This window comes from Neovison vison, chromosome 7 (assembly GCF_020171115.1).
Source record: "Neovison vison isolate M4711 chromosome 7, ASM_NN_V1, whole genome shotgun sequence".
NCBI lineage: Eukaryota > Metazoa > Chordata > Mammalia > Carnivora > Mustelidae > Neogale > Neogale vison.
In genome coordinates, this window is record NC_058097.1 from 34,916,581 (window position 1) to 34,929,263 (window position 12,683).

Genomic DNA, 12,683 nt, shown 5'->3' on the forward strand with positions numbered 1-12,683 from the left:
CTCACCTGGCAATAATACAGTGATGCTCCTGTCCCCTGCCATTACCAGAGTGGTATCAATAAAATACAGTTAAAGTAAAAAGTTAAAAAAAAAAGATTCAGGGTCTTATAATACCCAAATGTCTATGTCTCAATAAAAAAATCACTCATCATATCTAAAAACAGAAAGATCTCAAACTGAATAAAAAAGACAATCGGGGCGCCTGGGTGGTTCAGTGGGTTAACCCTCTGTCTTCGGCTCAGGTCATGATCTCAGGGTCCTGGGATCGAGCCCCACATGGGGCTCTCTGCTCAGCAGGGAGCCTGCTTCCCCCCCTCTCTCTCTGCCTGCCTCTCTGACTACTTCTGATCTCTCTCTCTCTCTCTCTCTGTTAAATAAATAAATAAAATATTAAAAAAAAAAAGACAATCAATAAATCCTAACACTGAGATGAAAAAGATGTTAGAATTATGGGACAAAATTTTAAAGCAGCCATGATAAAAAATGCTTCACTGAGCAATCATAAATATGAGTGAAACATATGAAAAGACAGAAAGCCCCAGCTAAGAAACAGATAGTCTCAGCAATTTCAATTCAATATTAGAATTGAAAAATACAATAATCAAAGCAAAAAGCTCAATAGACAGGATTGATGGCAGGAAGGAAAAAACAGAAGAAAAAATAACTAAATTAAAAGATAAAACAAAGCAAAAGAGAGAAAATAAGACTGTTAAAAAATAAAAAAAGAAAAAGAAAAATGAAGAGAGCCTCAGGGACATGTGGAACATCTAACATTCATATCATTGAACTCCCTGAAGGAGAGAGGAGAAAGGACAGGGCTAAAAAAAGTACCTGAAATAATGGCAGAAAACTTCCCGATTAGCAAAAGACTAAAGCTACAGATTCAAGCAGCTAACTCAAACAGAATAAAATAAAAATGTCCATGCTAGGAAACACCATAAGTCTTGAAAACTAATACAAATTAAAAATATTAAAAAGGGGTGCTTGATTGGCTCAGTGGGTGGAGTGAACAACTCTTGATCTCAGGGTTCTGAGTTCAAGTCCCAGGCTGGGTGTGGAGATTACTTAAAAATTAAAAATCTTGGGGTGGCTGGGTGGCTCAGTGGGTTAAGCCGCTGCCTTTGGCTCAGGTCATGATCTCAGGGTCCTGCGATCGAGTCCCGCATCGGGCTCTCTGCTCAGCAGGGGGCCTGCTTCCTCCTCTCTCTCTCTCTGCCTGCCTCTCTGCCTACTTGTGATCTCTCTCTGTCAAATAAATAAATAAAATCTTAAAAAAAAAAAAAAATCTTATAAAAAAAAATCTTGAAAGTAGCCAGAGAAAAACACCTGACCTATAGGAGGAAAACCAACTGAGTAACAGTGACTCATCAGAAACCATGAAGGCTAAAAGGATGTGCCATGCAAGTTTTTAAACACTGAAAGAAATGAACTGTCAACTCAGGATCCTATATGGGCAAATACATTCGTTTACCTATCAATTTATCTATCTGAGCAAGACATTCTCAGAAAGAAGAAAAATAAGAGATATGTCACCAGCAGATCTACTCTAAAAGTGTGACTAAAATAAGGTCTCAAAATAGAAAGGAAATGATAGAAAGAGGGAAAGAAAACAACAACCTTGGAACAACCAAAAAGGAAGAAAGAATATGGTAAGCAAAATATGGATAAATATAACAGGTTTTTCTTATCCTCTTACATTTTATAAATTATGTGTAATAATTACAGCAAAAGTTGTGAAACTGTGGTTGTAAACATATTGGAGAGGAAATACTTAAGATATTCTATTACAGATGGGCAAAAGTAATTCTCTATTTCCCTCCAACTGGTACAATGATGATATCAATAAGCTTGACCTGTTGTGTATAAATAATGTAATACCTACAGCAACCACTAAAAAGCTACACAAAAAGATACATTCAAATCCAATATACATAAATCAAAATGGAATTCTAAAAAATGTTCAAGAACTTACAGGAAGGTAGAAGAAGAAAAACGGAAATGAAAAACAGAGAGAATAAACACAAAACAGAAATAAAATGGCAGACTTAACCCCAAACACATCAGTAAGATCTAACTATACCAATTAAAAGAAAGATAGGCAGAGTTGATTTAAAAATATGATCTGGGGGGCGCCTGGGTGGCTCAGTGGGTTAAAGTGTCTGCCTTTAGCTCAGGTCATGATCCCAGAGTCCTGGGATCAAGGCCCACATCAGGCTGTCAGCTCAGCAGGGTGCCTACTTCCTCCTCTTTCTCTGCCTGCCTCTCTGCCTACTTGTGATCTCTGTCTGTCAAATAAATAGATAAATAAAATATTTTTTAAAAAAATGTGATCCGGGGTGCCTGGGTGGCTCAGTTGGTAAAGCATCTGCCTTTAGTTCAGACCCCTGGGACTGAATCCCACTTTGGGCTCCCTGCTCAGCAGGAGGTCTGCTTCTCCCTCTCCACCTGTCCCTCCCCCACCTCTACTTGTGCTTGCTTTTGCTCTCTCTCAAATAAATAAATAATATCTTTTAAAAAACAACAAAAAAATAAAAATAACGATGACCCAATGATATATCATCCATAAAAAACTCAACTGAATTCTAACAATATAGGCAGACTGAAAGTAAAAGGATAAAAAGAGAAATATCATGCAAGCAATAATTTAAAAAAAGCAAGAATGACCAAAAGGAAAAAAAAAAAAAGCAAGAGTGACTATTTAACATCAGATAAAGTTGACAGCAGAGCAAAGAAAATTACTGGAGACAGAGAGGGATATTATATCATAATTAAATGGTCAATTCAACAGGAGACATAGCAATCTTAAATGTGCATGCATCAAATAAATGAGCTGCACCATAAATGAAGCAAAACTGACAAAACTAAAAGGACAAATAGACAAACCCACATATATAGTTGGGACTCAACACTCCTCTCTCAACAATTAGTAGAATGACTAGACATAAAATCAGCAAAGAAAGAGAAGAACCTTTGGCCAGCAGAATCTAATCAATATTTTTCTAACCTTATTGCTATGGACCAAATTATGTCCCCCAAATACACATACATTAAGGCCCCAATGTTCACTTTTATATATTTGAAGATGAGGCCTTTAGAAAATAATCTGGTTTAGATGAGGTCATGAGGATGTGGCCTTCATGATGGCATTAGTATCCCTATAAGAAGAGATACCAGAGATTTTCCTTTCTCTCTCCTTCTCTGCCATGAGAAAAATATAAAAGAACTGAAATCATAACATGTTCTCTGACTACAATAGCATCACACTAGGATCAACAATAGAAAGACAACAGGAAAATCTATCAACACTTGTAACAAAACAATATATGCCCATCTACACAATTCACATAGGTCAAAGAGGAAGTCTCAGGTAAAATTTTTAAAAAATACTAAACATGAAAAGGAAAATAGAACACCAAAGGTTGTGTGGCAATGTTGAGAGAGCAATTTATAACACTAAATGCATATCCTAGAAAAAAGAAAAAAAAAATCCTCAAATTAATTATCTAAGCTCTAACATAAAGAACCTGGAAAAGAGCAAAATAAACCCAAAGCAAACCAAAAAATATAGAGAGATGAGAGCAGAAATCAATGACATTAAAAATAGAAAATAATAAAATTTATGAAACAACTGATTCTTTAAAAAACTAATGAAAAGCTGATAAATCACTAGCAGGCTGTCAAAGAAATAAAACAATAGAAATGACGAATATTAGGAATAAAAAAGGAAATATCATTACAGACACAGCAGAACATCAAAGGGTAATAAGAAAACACTACAAATAATTCTACATACATAAATTTGACAGCTTACAAAAAAAATCAATCAATTCCCAGAAAAGCATTAACTACTATTACTTCCCAATATGAAATAAATCATTTGAATATCCTCATAACTTTTAAGGATATTTAATCCATAATTTCAAAATGGCCAAAAAAATAATAAATCTCCAAGCCTAGCTGATTTGATTAGAGAATTTTATCAAACATTTAAAAAAAAAAGTTAAAACCAATTCTTTACACTCTCTTCCAGAAAACAGGAAAGAAAGTACTTTGGGTTTTATTTTACGAAGCTAGCATTACTGTAATACTAAAACATTTTGTTATTGGTGGTTGCATGTGCTTTAGGTGTTACATCTAAAGTGTACTCTTGTCTAATCCAAGGTCACAATGATTTACAACTCTATTTTCTTCTAGGAGTTTTACAGTTTCAGCTCTTACATACAGGTCTTTGATCCATTTCCAATTAGTTTTTTTTACTGTAATACTAAAACCAGACAAAGGCAATACACAAAAAACAATTATACACCATCATCCCTCATATGTGTGTGTGTGTGTGTGTGTGTGTGTGTGTGTTACAAAAAAGAATTTAGCACCATATAAAATGAATTACCCTGACCATAACTAATCAAGTGGAGTTGATCCCAGGGACACAAGGCAGGTTCAACAATTAAAAATCAATCAATGTAATTCACCATAAAATTAACAGGCTAAAGAAGAAAAATCACAAGATCACATCAAGTCTGTGTAGTATTGGTGGCGGGATAAACACATAGAACCCAGAAAGAGACTGACACATATGCCCACTTTATCTTTAATAGGAGCACAAAGGCATTTCAATGGAGGAATGATGGTCTTTTTTTAAAAATTATTTTATTTTTTAAAGATTTATTTATTTATTTATTTGACAGAGAGAGAGAGAGAGATCACAAGTAGGCAGAGAGGCAGGCAGAGAGAGAGGGGGAAGCAGTCTCCCTGCTGAGCTGAGGGCCCATGTGGGGCTCAATCCCAGGACCCTAAAATCACGACCTGGGCCGAAGGCAGAGGCTTAACCTACTGATCCACACAGGCATCCCGGAATGATAATCTTTTTAACAAAGGCAAATGATGCTGAACAATTGGACATTCTTAGGTAAAAAAGGAAAAAAGGATTAAGAACTTCAACCTTAGTCTCATCAAACAAGATTAACTCAAAATGGATCACAAACTTAAATATAAGACATAAAATTATACAACTTTTGGGAAACAAGTTGTTGAAGAAAATCTTAAGGATCTAGAGTCAGGCAAAAAGTTTTCTGACTTTATACAAAAGGTACAACCCAAAAAAGGAAAAATTGATAAATTCAATCTCATCAAAATTAGAAGTTTTTGCTCTGTTTAGACTCTGTTAAGAGGATACAAAGACAGGCTATAGTAGGGAGAATATATTTGCAAAATATATATCTGACAAAGGACTGCTATCCAGAATTAAAAACTATCAAGAAATAACAATAAAGAAAAAACCCAAGTAAAAATGAGCAAAAAGCAAGAAGAGACATTTCACTGAAGAGGATTTACAGATAGCAACTAAGCACATGAAGAGATCCAACATCATTCATTATCCACTAGGAAATGCAAATCAAAATCACAATGAAATACCAGTATAAACCAATCAGAGTGCCTAAAATTAAAAAAATAATAATGGTAACACCAAATGCTGGCAAAGATGGAGATAAAATTGTATTACTCATACATTGCTGGTGGGAAAGTACCATGATACAGGGATCTGGCAAACAGTCTTGTAGTTTCTTTGAAATCTAAAAGGCAACTTCCTACCAACTGTACTACTGGGCATTCATCCCAGATAAATGAAAACTTTTGTTCACACAAAAACCTGTAGAGAGAACATTTTGTTGTTGGTGGTTGCATGTGCTTTAGGTGTTACATCTAAAGTGTACTCTTGTCTAATCCAAGGTCACAATGATTTACAACTCTATTTTCTTCTAGGAGTTTTACAGTTTCAGCTCTTACATACAGGTCTTTGATCCATTTCCAATTAGTTTTTTTTTTATTAAAATATAATGTATTATTTGATTCAGGGGTACAGGTCTGTGAAATTAGTTTTTGTATATGGTGTGAAGTAGGGTTCCAAATTCATTCTTTCACATGTAGATATCCAGTTGTCCCAGCACCATTTGCTGAAAAAAAATTATCCTTTCTCCACTGAATTGTCTTTGCACCTTCACCAAAATCAACTACCATAAAGGTATGGACTTCTTTCTGAATTGTCAATTCTATTCTATTGATCTCTATATCTGTTCTTAAGCCAGTATCACAGTATTTAATTATTGTGGCAATTACTCTACATATAATAAGCATAGTACTGTAGTAGATTTTGAAATGGAAAGTGTGAACCAAACTTTGTTCTTTCTCAAGGCTGTTTTAGATAGGCTGAGTCCCTTGCATTTCCATATGAATTTTAGGATCAGCTTGTCAATTTCTGCAAAAAAGACACTTGGATTTTTTGTTAGATTACATTGATCACAGGATATCTTTACATTTTTGTATGTCTTCACTAAAATCGAGGCTGACCATTTTACCTTAGTTTTCAAGAACAATTGAGCTAATAATCTGGGTTTAAGATATTGTCCACCTGACTCAAATCTACAGTCTAGCATTTCAACACCAGTAAAGGAAGTACTTGTTGCTTCCACCAGTTAAACAAATTTCATAATATTTCACATGGTACTGCTGGTATACTCAAGACAAGGACAGTGGTCTCTTTTCATATCCAAAGACATTTTAGAGAAATGACAAAGCCTGGAACCTAAAGAAATTCTGTCCAAGTATATGTGGAATATGTGGTGGTTTAATGCACAAGCACTTACATGCATCTAACCTTGGTAATACCAGAAACTCCTCCTTACAGTGAGGTATATGTGTTATTAAGATTGTTTGCAGTATTTTGAGAAGTGAGAGAAAATAACTTATTCAAAAGGCTAATAAAAAGGAAACTCTGTACTAAAGGAAATATATAATGTAGCCAGCCCAAGGTTCTGTCTTTAACAATTGTACATAAAAGCAGTTAAGAGATGAATTTGGAAATTATCTTAATAAATCATTACAAAAGAAAATGACATTGTGCCTGGAATACAGTAAATGTTGACTTCTATCCATTTTAACCTGCTTTCCTGATGCAATTGGTTAAATAATTGGACTTAATTGAAATTTACAAATACATTAATTTATCAACCACTGGTTATTTGAATCTCTGGCAAAACCAAGTTATTTAGAAACACAAACATATTCCTAATGTGATTTACATTTTATTGGCAAATAGAATACATTATGTTGTAAGAATTAAAAATATTTTACTGGCACAAGATACTCTCTGAAAATTATTCTATGATTAGCTAATGAATATATTAGTATTAGGGGACTATTGCCAATAGAACATACATCAGTTTGTTCTTACAAGGTGTTACCTCAACATTCATTCAAAAGGGCTAAAAGCAACATTTCTTGGGATATTGTGATGCGATTTGTTATAGTAATGTGATTTGTTACATAAATCAAGTTTTACTAGAAAAAAGGATGGGTTTGGACTAAGTGATTTACAACCAACCATGGAATCCAAAAACTGAGGCTTTACTGGATGTTCATGAATTGTTTTGTACAGTAAAAATTCATAAAATGAAGCACAATGGATGGACAGTTGCTTCTATCATAACTCAGTGACTGGAAAACCAAAAATGACTGAAAAGGACTAACTTCAAATAACAAGAACTAAAAATGGACACTAAATGCATCTTAAACTAAGTGGTGTTACGATAGTTACTTACCTGATACTTTAATGATCGCTTTCTTTATTGGAGAAGCCAAGAGATTAGAACATAAAACCATTAAAAAAAAAAAAAACCTTGAAAAAAATGATTTAAATTTTTGCTTCTATGGTCTCCTTTATATCGCAAATACAAGATTTAACAAAATGAAAAAAAGGAAATTATGCTGTTAAATGTAAAGTTCTCTTTAGGAGTCAATGTTCAGAAACTTATCTTTCCATTAGGGTATATCTACATTACTAATTCATTAAATGCTTAAGTATTCCTTTGTGCTTCCCAAGAACCAAAACAATTCAAGGTTAGGTTTGAGATTCAACCATATCTTACAGAGGACTCCTCTCATCTCCAAAACAGAGTTTTGGTTTAAAGAGTTTAAAGGTAGCCTGAGGAGTTGGAATGTCCTTATATAAAGAGGGGAAATATTAAGAGGGGAAGATATTAAGAGGGGAAAGTATTAAGGGGGAAGACGGGGAAATATTAAGATAAAAATACATAAATTAAACTTGGAAAGGTTGAGAAGACTACTTGGATATTTAACTTTGGGGGTTAAGAATTAGTGCTACAATAAATATGTACCAAAATTATATATGGAGGAAAATATAATTAAATCAAAGAAGAGGATTTTTAAATGTATAGGAACTTGCTCAAAGACTGAGACTGAACAGGAGAAAAGAGAATTATCTGGTATGGTTCCAGACACCTTAGCAGAAACTGAAAGGAACATATTGTTTGAGGAAAATAGGGTCAATAGAAAGACCAGAAAACTGGGAATGGTTACTTAGGAAATGTTTTTAAAAAGATTCATTGTAACCTTAGAGCAATAGACCCTTTTATTAAAGCCCTCGAAAAAGGTGAGGTTGCTGCAAGAATGGGGTTCAGATAAATGTAATGAGATCACTTTTTACAAAAAAACCTTTGGGGTTTAGCTAAGAAATACTAAATAATTAAAGAATTTGAACTAAAATAGATATCAGCAAACCTGGAGCTGAAAAGGGTAGATCGGCGAGGGACTAACCAAAGCATTAAGCTGAATCAAACTTTAATGATTACTTAAAGATATTCTTAAAACTTTCCAAAATTTCACCAAGATTGCACACCCTGCTGTTATTTCAAACTTTAGGAAACTTTTTAAGACTTTAAATTACAACACGATATAGTTCAAACAACTTTCCATTTGGAGGCCAAACACCTAGAATCCAGTTCTAGCTCTACTATCTAGTGATTTGTATTATTTAAGGTGTGTGTAGGGGGAGAAGCACAAAACTTTCTAACCTTTAACTTTCTTCTGTATAAAAGGCAGTAATATGTTCCTGGTATGGCCTAAATAAAAAATATTCTGTACCTGTACAGAACGAGAGATTTCAATTATTAAGCAACAGCTGAGCTTGGATGCTGAAGAGGGAGCCTCTGACCTCAGAATACTACAGCATGCATATTGTGGGCCCAGAGGCAGAAATCTTCTTTGATCAAGGTGCAGCTTAGAAGCGATGTGTGCAATGAGGCAAGGAAAGAAGAAACACTTATCAAGCCAGTCACTCTGGCCAAGACCTTAGTAAGCACCAAGGAACTAGTCAGATTGTGCTCTTTTACTGACTCCTGCAGAAGGACTGTATAGCACAGAGATGAAGAGAGGAAAAGTAAGTTAGAAGAAAAAGGACAGTATGAATACTTACTTATGGGAGCAATTATCATAGACTACTTAAGGGGTACAGAATTTCAGGATGTCTGAAACATCCTAAGAACAGCTTTGGATATAACAAAGATATTGTATTAAGCAGTAAAGATCACATCCAACTAGAATAGATAGTTCTGGGATAGATGAATTGTCCGTGTCTAGTAGCAGCTCTATATTCTACTACCAGCCTCCTACCACCATTGCCATTACTGAGCCCATGAATGCCACGAGGCTCAGATCTCCTGCAGTTTCAAAACACCCTTTTGGCACCAGACATGACACATCCAAAACATGCTTGTAGAGATCAGAGTTCAGAAATGTTTGGGGGAAAAAAGTGCTTAAAGTTCTTTTGGGGAATTATAAAGTAATACACCATAGAAAATTAGGAAATCAATGTTAAATGTGTAAAACCCACTATCCAAACCCAAATCTAAAAGGCAAACTTCAATTTCCCATCCATTTGAATAGAACTGACCTGTCACAAATTAAGATTGACTTTGCATGCAAAAGATAGCAAAGAACATCACATAATAATCTTCGGAGTCTTGAAATAAAATCCTTAATGATTCAATTTAAAAGTCTGGCACCTCTGTTACATGCAAACTTGTTGGAGCCTCTCTGTTTTTTTCACAGGGGACACTCCAATACCCTCATTTTTTGGGTTAATGGTAACCTTTACCCAAGGTTCTTCCTGAGTTTACTACAGTAAACAGAAAACAGAAAAATATAAAGCAATAAACAGAAAAACCCTTACTCCAAATATTATATACTGAGAATGTCAGTAGGTTCACAATGGAATATACTAAATGGTTATTAAAAAGCAGGGAAGGGCAATGACAAATCATAAATACTGAAAAGGAAGATAGATTTTTAAAAATCACCTTTTCTAATTAGATCTACTTTCTTGCAATTTGATAATCTGGAGTGTTAAGAACTTAATTTGAATGATAACTGAAATCGAATTTTCTATTTATTTTCCTATTTTTAGTATTTTCCAGAATTTGCTTAATGCCTGAAATGAACTTCCCACAAATCATTTTTCTACTCCACTGACTTCTTCCTGATTGCTACTATCCTGCTCTATATTACAAAATGCCTCATATAAATCATAAACTTATAGAAAAATGTGTATAAATTAGTTTCCTAAAGTTAATAGAAAAATCTTCTTTGTTTCAATATTTGTTATTAACATACTCTGAAATATGTAAGTACTCTTGCATTCTAATGCTTACTTCTGCTTAGGTAATCAAATGATTTGTATATGTTAACTCCATCATTACAACAATTTTATGAAGTAGAAACTGTTGTTGGTTCATTTTGTAGATGAGGAAACTGAGGCATGAGGATATACAGCTAGTGATCTGGAGCCAATTTTTAGTTTACTAAGTATCTTAGATCAGCTTAATTTTTTTGTGTATGATTAGTCGTTATATTCAAAAAAGTATATCTTCTTAACTAATGATTCCTAATCTGTTTCTACAGTCCATTTAAGTCCCAATGATCTAAACCTATAGTTGATAACCTTTAAATCTTAAATCTTTTAGTGTGAAATTGAGAAGCCTAATTAATTGTATGATACTTTTTTTTAAAAAATTCAAGTATAATTAACGTACAGTGTTATTTTAGTTTCAGGTGTACAACACAATGACTCAACAATTCTATACATTACTAAATGCTCAAGACATGTATATTCTTGGGGCACCTGGGTGGCTCAGTCAGTTAAGTGTCTTGACTTTTGATTTCCACTTAAGTAGTGACCTCAGAGTTGTGAGATCGAACCCTGCACTAGGCTCCATGCTGGGCATGAAGTCTGCTTACTAGTCTCTCCCTCCACTTCCTCACCTCCCACTCTCCCTCTTAAAAAAGAAAGAAAGAAACAAACAAACAAACATATACTCCTGGGACACCTAGCTGGCTCAGTCAGTAGAGCATCAGACTCCTAAACTCAGGGGCATAAATTCAAGCCCCATGTTGGATGTAGAGCCTACTTTAAAAAAAAAAAAAAATTAGAAGATATGTGAATTCTTAATCCCCTTTATTTGACCTATCCCCCAACCCCTCCTCTGGCAACCCCAAGTTTGTTCTCTGTTTTTTTTTTTTTTTTTTTGTCTCTTTTTGTCATTGTTTTGTTCTATAAATTCCACATATGAGTGATATCATATTTGTCTTTGGTATTTGTCTTTCTCTGACTGACTTATTTCTCTTAGAATTATACTTTCTAGGTCCATCCATACTGTTACAGATAGCAAGATCTCATTCTATTTTAAGGCTGAGTAATATTCCATTATACGGATATAATGGAATATATATAGATATCACATCCTATGTGATATAATCTTTTTTACTCATACATCTTCGATGGGACACTTGGGTTGCTTCCATATCTTGGCTGTAGTACACACTGTGGCAGTAAACATAGGAGTGTACGTATCTTTTCAAATTAGTGTTTTTGTTTTCCTTGGGTAAATACCCAATAGCAGAATTACTAGATCATATAGTAATTCTATTTTTAATTTTTTGAGGAACCTCTATACTATAATTGTTGCATTCCCACCAACAGCACAGAAAGTTTCCTTTTTCTCTACATCCTCGTCAACACTTATTTCTTGTGTTTATGATGTAGCCATTCTGACAGATGTAGAATTAGATCTTATTGTGCTTTTAATTTGTATTTCCCTGATGACCACCTTTTCATGTTTCTGTTCGTCTCTGTAGTTTTTTTTTTTTTTTTTTGAGAAAATGTCCATTCTGGTACACGGCCCATTTTTAAAATCACATTCTTTGTTTATTTGAAGTGGAACTGTACAGATTATTTATATATTTTGGATATTAACCCCTCAACAGATATGCCATTTGCAATACCTTCTCCCATTCAGTAGGTTGCCTCTTTTGTTGATGGTTTTCTTCACTGTAAAAAGCTTTTTATTTTGGTGTAGTCCCAATAATTTAATTTTGGTTTTGGTTCCCTCACCTGAGGAGAAAAATATTTCTGTGACTAATGTCAAAATAATTCCTGTCTAGGTTTTCTTCTAGGAATGTCATGGTTTTAGGACTCACATTCAGGGCTTTAATCCAGTTTGAGTCTACTTTTATGTATAGTATAAGAAACTGGTCCAGTTTCATTCTTTCGCATGTAGCTATCCAGTTTTCCCAATACTATTTGTTGAAGAGGCTATATTACCCCATTGTATAATTTTGCCTCCTTTGTTCCAGGTTAACTAAACATATAATTACGGGTTACTTCTGGGCCCTCTATTCTGTTCCATTGATCTATGTCTATTTTTGTGCTGGTACTATACTGTTTTGATTACGTAGCTTTGTAGTATATCTTGAAATATGCAATTGTGATATCACTAACTTTGTTTGTATTTCTCAAAGTTGCTTTGGCTATTGGGGGTCTTTTGTGGTTC

The 12,683-nt window shown here is 34.2% G+C and overlaps 1 protein-coding gene across 2 annotated transcripts in view; it reads right to left on the minus strand.

The window, feature by feature from the left end:
- Positions 1-12,683, minus strand: part of PHKB (phosphorylase kinase regulatory subunit beta) — a 234,784-nt gene that overhangs the window by 128,742 nt on the left and 93,359 nt on the right. The window lies entirely within an intron of this gene.